Source organism: Sorex araneus, chromosome 7 (assembly GCF_027595985.1).
Source record: "Sorex araneus isolate mSorAra2 chromosome 7, mSorAra2.pri, whole genome shotgun sequence".
Lineage (NCBI taxonomy): Eukaryota > Metazoa > Chordata > Mammalia > Eulipotyphla > Soricidae > Sorex > Sorex araneus.
Window position 1 is genome coordinate 28,459,955 of NC_073308.1, and position 12,110 is coordinate 28,472,064.

The window sequence follows — 12,110 nt, forward strand, 5'->3', positions numbered from 1 at the left end:
CTCTCATTTTGCATGGCTAAGCAGCTAGCCAAATGTGCAATTATAATTAGCCACACACTCATCTCTGTAAGGAATTCTTTAAAATGATTCTGGTTCATGGTGAATATTCAGTTCATTAATTTGCTGGGACCATTTGGGTCCCATTTAAAATGTATTTGTTCTCACTGACATAATTTTCCAAATCATACACTTGTGGTTTGTTATGAGAAATCATTAATTTAAGAGACCTAGGGGCAGTGGGAGAATGGGGTTGAAAAGAGAAGAAGAAATGTTGGAAAATAAGAAATACATGAAACATCTTAACTTCCAAATAAAACATGCATCAATCTTTTTTGGTAATAAATTTTTGCTAATAATTTTTTGCTAATAAATCTCTATTACTTTAAAAAATCTTCTATCTTCCTCTTCCTTCTCTTTAGTTTGTGTGAGGAAACCAATCTACTAGGGTTCTTGATGACTTTTTTTTTATTAAGGTAGCATGATTAACAAAGCAGTCCACTGTTGAGTTTCAGACACACTGTGTTCCGGCATCAGTCCCAACTTCAGTACCAGCTTCCCTGCACCAGTGTGTCCAGGTTCCTCCAGCCCCTCATCATGCCCCTTGGTAACTCAGTTATCCATATGTTATACTGTGGGAAAAATATGTGTCTTAAATGTAGACAAAAACACATTGTTAGAAAAAAATGTCGACGGTTTACTTTTATTTTTTGGTTGAAGACTTTGTTAACATTTGCTATTTAATGATTAGATAGGATTGTTTAAAATGGTATGAGCATGTATCATCATGATGTGTGATACTAAAAAAAAAAGATAAGCTATTTTATAGTATATAAAAATTGTTTTCAGAAAATATTTTTGTGCTATTTTATATGTGCACGATGTACTAACTTATAAATGCATTTCTTGATGCATTTTGTTATATATTTTTAATTTTTTGTGCTTCAGTTTAGAAACAAAACCTGGTTTCCCAGCCAATGCTGTCATTTTTCTCGTAATTTTCTATTGAGAAATATACATAGGATAACAGATTTTTTAATACATATTGATACCTATAAAACATAATTTCCGCTATGTATTTTTAATATTAAACATATCATTCCATATGTTTTGTATGAAAATTTATCACTTTTGTCTTATTTTGTTATCAGTTACTGTCAGGGGAATGAGGCCCATTGTTGTTACTGCTGTTACTGAAGATAGATGGTCAACAACTACAACACTTCTGCTTTGCTGATGACATCATTCTAATAACACCAAATATTAGCCAAGCAGCACAAATGCTGGCCGACTTTGATCTCGAGTGTGGAAAGGTCAGATTGTAGCTGAATATCACCGAGACAAGGTTCATAAAAAATGAACTAGTCCCTGACGTTCTATTTGCTCTCAACGGACCGAACATCTCTGAATGCAGCAGCTATGTGTACCTGGGTCGAGAACTCTACACGAGGAGCAACTTGACACCAGAACTGCTAAGGAGGAAGAGAGCAGCATGGAAGAAGTGGTTAAGAGGACGAAGAACCTCCAGCTCTGGACACATCTTTTCGACTCCACCATTCTTCCTCAACTAACATACGCCTCAGAGACCTGGGACCTATGAAAACGGGACGGGAACGATATTTGGATGTCCCAAAGAGGAATCAAAAAAGCAATGCTTGGAATATCACATTTCACTCAAGTGAGAGAAGGAATCCAGAGTTCCAACCTCCATTGACGATCAAGAATCAGGGACACTGTCTCATTTGCCAAGGCATCGAAAATCAGATGGACCGGACATGTAATGTGATTTAGAGATGACTGCTGGACTAGAGCTGTTACCGACTGGATTCCACAGAACATCAAAAGACCTCATGGCCGCCCACCAACGAGATGGTCAGACTTCGTCAAAACCCTGAACGAACGTTTTGAAGCTCTTTATGTTCCTGGAGAGAGCAGATAGCATTGGGCTACACTAACACGCAACAGGGACGAATGGAGATGTTAACTGGTGCCCGCTCGAGCAAATTGAAGATCAATGGGATGACAAATGATACAAGTTATTGTTATCAGTGTTGTTGTCTTTTTCCTCTTGAGTTGTGTTGGCGGGGAGCCGGGGGGGCGGGGAGGTGGTGGAGGGGCATCCCTGGTGTACTCAGCCTGTTTGGTGCTAGGTCTTTAAGATGCCTTGCTCATCAGGACAGAGTTGGTTGAGCAATTCTCAGAGGCCTTGGTGACTGCATTCATTGATGTTTGGGAGACGGTTTCTTTGATGCTGGGGTGATGCCCCGCTTGAGTGTGCATGTACACATATGTAGTGCTACCTCTTGGGCCTTTGTACATTTATCTGCTTGTTTGCTTTTAAATGTTTTGAGCCCATTTAATGCAATGAAGCTCAGGGCTTACTACTAGCTCTGTGCTCAGGGATCAACCCTGGAGATGCTCAGAGCACCATATAGGGTGCTGGGGATTGAACATGCAAAGCAAGTGCCACAATCCACTGTGTTATCTCTGAGCCCCTAATTTTTCATTTATTTTAAAAGTTGAATAGAATCTAACAATTGCCGATATCTCTGTGTAAAAATCCTTCGCTAGTAGATCATTCTCTCTAATGCAGACTGATGTCTTGGTTAGGCATCATTCATGAATGCTCATATTTGATACAAAACTAGAGTATATTTACAATGCAATACATATGATCTAAATGAGTATTTGGCTAGCTTTTCTTTAGAGATCAAAAGAAGAATTTACACTTGAATTCAGTAAGATTACATAGCATTTTTTACATACATTAGCAATAAAAGATCAAACAAGAAAAAAGAATTAGTAGGACCAGCAAGCACAAAACTTAAAGCAGAAATCATAGACTTTTGTTTGTTCATTTGTTTCCTGGCCACACCCAGTATGCTCATGATGGGCTCTGCTTAGGAATCGATTCTGGCAGGACCGGGTGTACCATCTGGGATTCCTGGAGTACAACACAGGTTTGCCACATGCAAGGCGATGTTCTTACCTATTACACTCTCTTAGTCTCAACATGGTTGTAATCAAGAATATTGATGCTCTTTTACTTTTCTTTCCTAAGGCATACCTCTTACAGGTAAATAATGTCATTTTGAACATATGAATAGAGATGGTGAAAACAATTATAATGCAAAAGAATTAACATTAGTTTCAATTTGTGAAAGAAACATGAGAGAGAACACAGAATACAGAAGTTTGGTGATTGAGTTTCAGTTTCTAGAAAATGCAGGGAATAGGAATAATAAACACATGGAAGTATCTATTGACTATTTGGACTGTTTCTGTTTGGTTTTTCTTTCTATTTGCAGTCAAATGAAAAAAATTCTAAAATACTCAAATAAATTTATTTTAATCCCATTTGACACATTATATTCTCTACAGTGCAACATTATATAATTTATGGTTGTGTCTCAGATTCTTAATATATTTAGTAGTTCGGGTTTATTTTTAACATCTGTGGGATTTTGTTTTGTGTGTGTCTGCATGTATGGTGGTGAAATGTTAAATTGTTTTTCTACGTAAATATACTATGAAAAAAATGTGAATTAATCTACCTAGATAAATATATTTATTATTTTTTAAAATATCAAGCAATGCAGGTTTGAAGAGGCTGTGTTTTTCCATGTGGTAGATGTGATCAGTGCATTAAATGTTCCACTAAGCTGATTCCAGGGCTAAGTTAAAGCCACTAAATCCAGAGAGTTAGCTGGTTGAAGATATTTTTAATAACATAAAAGCTGATAATCTTTGAGTAATCCATCATGGTGCACTTTGATATAAGTCCATTTTATTGTTCCCTTGAAGCTTCTGAGAAAATAACATACCATCATTTTCATTTTTTCCTTTTCTCTTTTCTTTCTTTTTTTCATTTTTTCTTCTTCTTTTTCCTTTCCTTCTGCATATGTTCATTCTTCATTTCTTCTTTCCTTATAAATATTTTAAAATGACCCCATACCTTTAAGATCATCACACTATTTTAGATTCAGATTCTGATTCTTTCTCTACATCTTATTCTTAGTACTCTTAACAGTTTAGATTTCTACTACTGTTATAAATGTATGTGAATGAGTTAAAATTATACTACTGGAGACAGCATAAATTTTAGAAAGATAAATATTATAATACACTTAATTATTAATGCATAAGATATTTGTAAAGCTTTCACATAATTTTGAAGTTGTATCAATGTGATTTGGGAGTTAGGGCATTCAATTGTCTCCTGTGTGCTCAGGTGCTACTACTGGTTCTGTGCTCAAGAATGACCCATGATGGTGCTTGGGGATCACAGGCAATGCCATATATCTAAACCAGGTCAGTCATATGTAAGGCAAGCACTTTATTAACTGTATTTTCTCTCTGGGCCAAATGTGATTTTTTTAAATATCCAGATGCTTTTTGCTTCAAAATTCACCTTGCACTATTCTGTATCTGGGTAACATATAAAAAATCTATATCTATAAACATAGATTTTATTAAGGAAATCTATAAGCATATATTTTATTAGAGGAACTTGTCAAAGACAAGTAACCTTTAATAAAATCAACCCAGAACATACTCTTATTTCTGAGAGTCAGACAATGAGCAAAGATAACTCTCCAGTCAACACACCCCTCATCGCCAGCGGGTCACCCAGGATTTTCAAATAAGGTCAACCTGTGCTGACTTCTGTGAGCCCCCCACTCAGTTATGACTTTGCTTACCAAAATACACATATGTATATTAAATTAACTATTTTCACTGATTGAAATTATGAGAGCTGCATATAACTACATATGCATTTAGATACAGTAGAATTCAGTTCTTTTATTTAAGATGATAGCAGTATTTCTTAAAGCTGTGTTTTATTTTTCTTTAATCTTCTGCTAGTTGATTTAGATTGCACATTAATCAGAGTGTATTTAATTTAACTCTAGTTTAGTTTGTTTAGTTTGTTACATCTACCAATCCGTCCTGATATGGGGATCAGCATTTCTCAACAGGAACCTTGTGAACACCTGTGAAGGCCCCCAAAACCCCAAGAGGCTAACAGCATCAGACAGTGACATAAATGGGAGCCAAAATATGAGACAAGTGGGGTAACTGGTAAGATGAGGTATCTGGGAGCAAAGAAAGAAATCATGGTTGGAAGGATGCCATGGTTAGAAAATGTTGGGGAAATTCTGGTATAGAACTATAGTTATTGTTACTAGGAAAAAAAAATTTGTTTAATGTAATTGCACCTTTTGATTAAAAGGTGTACTAAAATGGTAAATTATTTGACTTAGTTATTCACAAAAGTCATCCAGGTCCATGATTTTCTATTAAATACTCTAATTTTCAGTAAGTTGATAGCCTTTGTTCACTATTATCACATATTTTGTTTTTGAAGTAGAAAATGTAATCAACGTTTTGAAATTACTTATCCTCTTAATATTTGTTTTACTTTTGCTAGCTTTTCCCCCAATTTCTCTTCTTTCATCTACTTTATGAAGGGCAGAGATACCACTTACGCATTTGCTTTGAGTACATTTATAAAATGCAGACTAAAAAATATAGCTTCTTTCTTCCCAGTGTTTAAGTTTGTTAGGCAAAAAAAAATAAGTCTCTTTTTCATTACTATTTACACAGACCATTTTTAATTAAGTATATTTTATTGAATCACCATGTGATAGAGCATTACAGAATTGCTCGTGATTGCATTTCAGTCATACAATGTTCCAACACCCATCCCTCCAACAGTGCAATTTCTAAGCCCCAGTGTCCTTAGTTTCCCTCCACCCCTTCAAGCCACCCCCACTTCAGCTTGCCTCTATGGCAAGCATCCCTCTTCTTTCTTTTTCTTTCTCTTTTTCTCTCTCATTTTAGGCGCTGTGGTTTGCAATACATATGCTGAAAGGTTATCATATATATCCCTTTACCTATTTTTAACAAACAGTTCTTGTCCAGAGTGATCATTTCCAACTAGTATTGTCATAATGGACCCTCCTCTCTCTTAACTACTCTCTACTCCCATACCATTGACCAACCATTTAGCAGTCCTCCTGGCCTGTTTTCCCTGGCCATAGATATTGGTTTCATATATATTTTTTTAATATTCTACAAATGAGTGCAGTCATTCTATAACTGTCCCTCTTCTTTTGACTCGTTTCACTCAACATGATACTCTCCAAGTCTGACCAGAATAAGCAAATTTCATGACCTCATTTTTCCTAACAGCTGTGTGGTATCCCATTGTGTAGATGTACCATAGTTTCTTTATCCATATGTCTGTTCTTGACTCTCCGGTGTGTTTCCAGATTCTGGCTATTGTGAATAGTGCTGCAATGAGCTTAGAAGTGTAGATGGTGTTTCTATTGTGTTTTTGGACCCCCAGGACATATTCCCAGAAGGGATATTTCTGGGTCAAATGGGAGTTCAATTTCTAGTTTTTTGAGGAATGTCCATATTGCTTTCCAAAAAGGCTGGACCAGTCCACATTCCCACATCCCCACATCTATGTCAGCTCTGGATGTTCTTGTTCATTTGTATGTGTGCCAGTTTCTGTGGTGTGAGATGATCTCATTGTTGTTTAGATTTGCATCTTCCTGATGATTAGTGAGTAGAGCAGTTTTTTAATTGACTTTTGGCCATTTGAAATTCTTCTTTGAGGAAGTTACTGCTCACTTCTTCTCCCCATTTTTTGACTTGGGTGTTTTTTTTTTTCTTGTAAAGTTCTACCAGTGTCTTGTACATCTGTGATATTAATCTCTTATCATATGGGTATTGGGTGAATAGTTTTTCCAGTTCCATGGGCTGTCCTTGAATCTTGCTCACTGTTTCTTTTGAAGTGCAGACGATTCTTAATTTAATGTAGTCTCAGTTGTTAAACTTTGCTTCCACTTGATCGGTTAGCACTGTTTCATCTTTGAAGATGCCTGGAGCTTCCATGTCATCTAGGGGCTTTGCTATGTTTTTTATATGTACCTTATGGATTCAGGTCTGATGCTGAGGTCTTTAATCCATTTTCATCTGAGTTTTGTGTGTGGCATTTTGTGTGTAGTGGTTAGGGTTCATATTTTTTTTATGTGTAGCTGTCCAGTTTTCCCAGCATATTTTGTCAAAGAGGCTTTCCTTGCTCCACTTCATATTTCTTGCTTTTTTATCATAGATTAGGTGATTGTATATTTTAGGGTCTGTGCCAAAATACTCAACTCTATTCCATTGGTCTGCAGGTCTGTCTTTATTCCAATACCACGCACTTTTAACTGCTACCGCCTTGTAGTACAGTTTGAAGTTTGAAGGTGATGCCTCCCATCTTCTTTTTCCCAAGGATTGCTTTAGCTATTCCTTGAGCTTTATTTTTGTATATGAATTTCAGGAGTGTTTGATCAATTTCCTTGAGAAAGATCATGGATATTCTTATAGGGACCACACTGACCCTGTATAACGCTTTGGGGAGTATTGCCATTGGACAATTAATTCTCCCAATCCATGTCTTGCTAATTTTTGAAATCTACTTCGTTTAAAAAATTTTGTGAAAGGACCCACATAATATGTTTAAGCACCACTCCCCCATCCCCTGCCCCCTTTTCTATCTTCAAAATTGTGTGTGGGACTGGAGTGATAGTTTAGTGGGTTTTGCTCTTGAGTTGCATGTGGCTGACCTGGGATTGATGCTCAAAATCCCATTTGTTATCCCATACCCTCCAGGAGTGATTTCTCATTCCAGAGTCTCAGCACTCCAGTTGTGGCCCAACTCTCCCCACCACTAAAAAAATAAAATAAAATAAAATAATTTATTGCACACTTTTTTGTAATTTTTAAAAATAATATAAGTGTGAAAAATTTTCTTAGTTCAGAGGTCAAATTAAAGAAAAAATTATGTATGGTCCTGTAGGATAACATTGATATGTCCTTTCTGCTATGCCACAGGGAGCTAAGGTTTATTGGGTTACTCCCATCACAGTGCTCCCATTCCTCTGTATTTTTTTGTAACCTCTTTCCTTGTGCTCTGTTAACTTGTAAATATTGATTTTTCTCTTCTCCTTAAGTCCTTTGCATAGTTAATTCAGAGCAATATCCTTTTTGTATGGACACAAGTAGACAGTTAATGCTATGCTTTTGTAACTTGGGAGTTAATTGACCCTGAATGATACTCACTCCTGGGCACTTGTTCTCTAGACTTAAGCCTCAGTTGCCCTTACTTCCCAGCACCCCAAAAGCAGGGTCCCAAAGAGGAACTGGATGGACCCAGGGCAAGCTGTGAACTACCCTAGCATCAAAATGGGGAAGGGCCAAAGCGCCATAATACTTACTATAAGTTAAGAGAATGGTCATGGACAAATTCTGTCGTGATCCAAAAAGTACAATTATATAGGACCCTGCTAGGGTTAGGAAAAATTAATCTGGCCTGATCCCTGTCGTCTGATATCTATAATTACATGTGCACTGGAGAGCCACCATATAAGCTTAATGTATCTCTTACTGTGTCCATACAAAATAACTAATAATAACAAGTAAAATTAAGATGTTAATTTAGTTATGGAACTAAGGAGAGGAGAAACATCCTAGGTGGTATTTCCACCCTTGAGCTGGATGGGCAATCAGGAAAGGCTTTTGATATGTTGATTGTACAGCTACCAGAAGGGGTGTGGTATTTACCCCAATGCTGGGAGTTGGTGAGACTAGAGAAAGACCAGGGCAGCAAGATAGAGCATGGAGAGACTAGCAAGGGGGGGCAGAGAGAGAAGAATGTAGGGGAAGAATGTGGGACCTGGTGCGTGGAGAGATGAGAGCACCTGTGAGATGGAGCACAAAGAGATGAGAGGGAGAGACAGTAGGAGACGGGAATGAGGGGCAGTGTGAGACTAGAATGGGGAGCTTAGTGAGACTGGAACAAGCGTATGTGGAGAATGGAATAAACAACAACCAGTCTTCAACCAGCCAATGGCCTTGTTTCTTCCTTTGTCTGCCCATGGCATCAGCTGTCCTGGGTGGGGAGTGACTTGAGACCACAGAACACAGGCAGTGAGAGAGAGACACAGGGGTCTCCCTCGCTGCCCTGGTGATTACATATGGTACTATTATGTGCTTTGGCCATAGGTAATTATTACTTTATGTCACTGTCACTGTCACTGTCATCCCGTTGCTCATTGATATGCTTGAGCGGGCACCAGTAACAGGCGTATTCGATATGCCAAAAACTGAAACAACAAGTCTCACAATGAAGACAATTACTTTATATACAAAACATTTTGTCATTCTGTTTTTATTCCTGATTGTCTTTTATAAGTTGAAACCAGATAGCATTGTTACATAGAGGAAAAACTACAATAAAGCTTTACCAAATGTCCAATCTAAACTACCCTGTTGAATTATTTTTTTCGAGTTTGGAAAACCTAGTTAAGTAAGTTTTGATTCAGGGCCAACACTTCCTTTATCACACTTCTTATACTTTTCACTTGTAAAATAAAAACCAACATTAAAAGAAAATTAACATATAATGTAACCAAATGTTGGTAAAGACCTTTGAAGCTACTTTAATCTATATGTCTCATATGTTTTAGAATTATTTTAATCACTGTCACCGTCACTGTCATCCCGTTGCTCATCAATTTGCAAGAGCGGGCAACAGTAATGTCTCCATTGTGAGACTTGTTGTTACTGGTTTTATGGCATATCAAATATACCACGGATAGCTTGCCAGGCTCTGCCGTGTGGCCGAGATACTCTCAGTAGCTTGCCAGGCTCTCTGAGAGGGACGGAGGAATCAAATCCAGGTCGATTGCATCAAGGCAAATGTGCTATCGCTCCAGCCCAGAATTATTTTAATAGTGAATGTAATTATTTATATAAAATTCTAACTTTAAATTCAAAACTTAAATAAACCACTGTATGTCTTGATTTAGGAGTTTGTAACATTTTAGAATATGTTTTAACTTAAAATTTTATAAATTTATAAATATTTTATAACTTTATATATAGTTGTATAAGCATTGTTTCAGGTTCTATGTATAAATTTGATTGTTGTGTTGAGCATTATTATTTAGTGTTTTAAATCAGAATTTAATTATATGAAATGATTTTAAAAGGATCTCATGCTTAAAGAATTTCTAATTAGGTTTTTTACTTATAGGATGGGGCTGGAGTGATAGCACTGCGGTTAGGTGTTTATCTTTCACTTGGCCGACCCGAGTTCGATTCCTCCACCCCTCTCGGAGAGCCCGGCAAGCTACCGAGAGTATCAAGCCTGCGCAGCAGAGCCTGGCAAGCTACCCGTGCATATTGGATAAGCCAAAAACAGTAACAATAAGTCTCTCAATGAGAGACGTTACTGGTGCCTGCTCGAACAAATAAATGAGCAAGGGAGTGACAGTGACTTATAGTATACATATGTAGACAAGTGTTGGCATAATCTTATAACGTTCCCATTTCATATAGGCTTGATAGCATTCTATAAAAATTATAGATAGCTATAAAATTAAGCTCACATAATCACATGTACTTAAGTGAACAAAGGGATATTATTATACAAATACTACTGTAAATGTGCAATAACATTTTCTGAAATATGTCTCATTATTATAGTCCATATCTTTAAAATACTATTGAATAGGAATTTAAGAATAGTGATATCAACTGAGTTCCTCAATGAGACAACTACTTAGTTGGTTATATTAAGTGATAGCAATAACATCCATTTAAAGTCTTTGGAAACCATTGTGAGAGAACAGATTTTATGGAGAAATATTTATTCAGGGGAGCCAAATAATTATCTAAAAGAACAATTGGCAATGACATCTTCTCATCCAAACCTTCAGATTTGTTGGATAGAAATCTTGACTGGGTATGTCTAGATGAGAAGACTGTTTCTCTCCTCATCTCAGTTCCAAAGCTAGTGCTAAATTTACATGGCAGGAGGCGTAGATCAGTGGCATTTTGAGTCTTCACCTTTTGGGTCCATAACCTCCACAGCAATGGCAAAGGCTTTCTTAAACATTACAGTCAGATATAGAAAATCTGAATAACTTGATCACAATTATAATGATTCAAGTAGCAAGTAAAATTTTATCTAAAAGTCAAAGCGTATGTTAGTCTCAGGTGAATTTAACCATTTAAAATAGAATTAAAGGTGGGACACAGACAGATAGATAGGTTTTATGTTTTCTCATAGTGTACCAGTATTTCATTGTGTCTATCACCGTAATTCAATTTCTTGATTCACTCCTGTTGCGCACCTAGGGTGTTTTCAGACCTTAGCTATTGTGAAAATTTCTCTGATAAATATTGTAGTACATATGTTCTTTTGGTTTAATGTTTTTACTCTGTAATAGATGCTCAGAGTGGAACTTCAGGGTCATATGGATATTCTACACTCTCTGAGAAGACTCCAAGCTATTTTCCAAAAAGGCTGAACTAAGCAAGAATCCCACAAACAAATGAGTAATTTCTTTTCAAACCACAATCTTTCAGCACTTACTATTTCTAGATTTTATGATACAGAACATCATCACTGATAGGAGATGATTCCTAATTGTAATTTTGATTTTCATTGTCTTCATAATCAGTGATGACGAATATTTTAAGATGCCTGTTTCTAATTTTTGTATCATCTTGGAAGAATGGTCTATTCTTCCCCTCTCCGAATGTTTGGCTAGTGTTGTTTGTTTATTTTGCTGTTGTTGAGCTTTAGAGTATATGGATATCGAAATGTCCATATATGTGTCTATATACATACATATGCATTATATATGTAAACATATATGTATATCCATCAGTGGGATATTTTTTCCAACATGATGCTTATTTATTTGTAGTATAGAAATATTTGAGGATAAAGTGATCCTATCCCCCACTCCTCGGTTTTTTTGGGCTTATATCTGCTTTAGTTTTCTTTGACAGTGAGATCATATCTTTGAAGATTCTTCAAAGATAAAAATCATGGTCAATTCTTCCTATATTATTTTCAATGTACTATATAGAAAAAGGTTTGATATCACAGTCTTTATTCCATTTGAATTAATTATTATTGATTATATGATAATATATAAAAAGATAATTATATGGAAAAAAGAAAAGGTTTCTTTTTCTCTTGCCTGAAGTTATCTGTTTTTTCCATTTTTCCTTCTTCTGCTTTCTATAGGTGTAAATTTCAG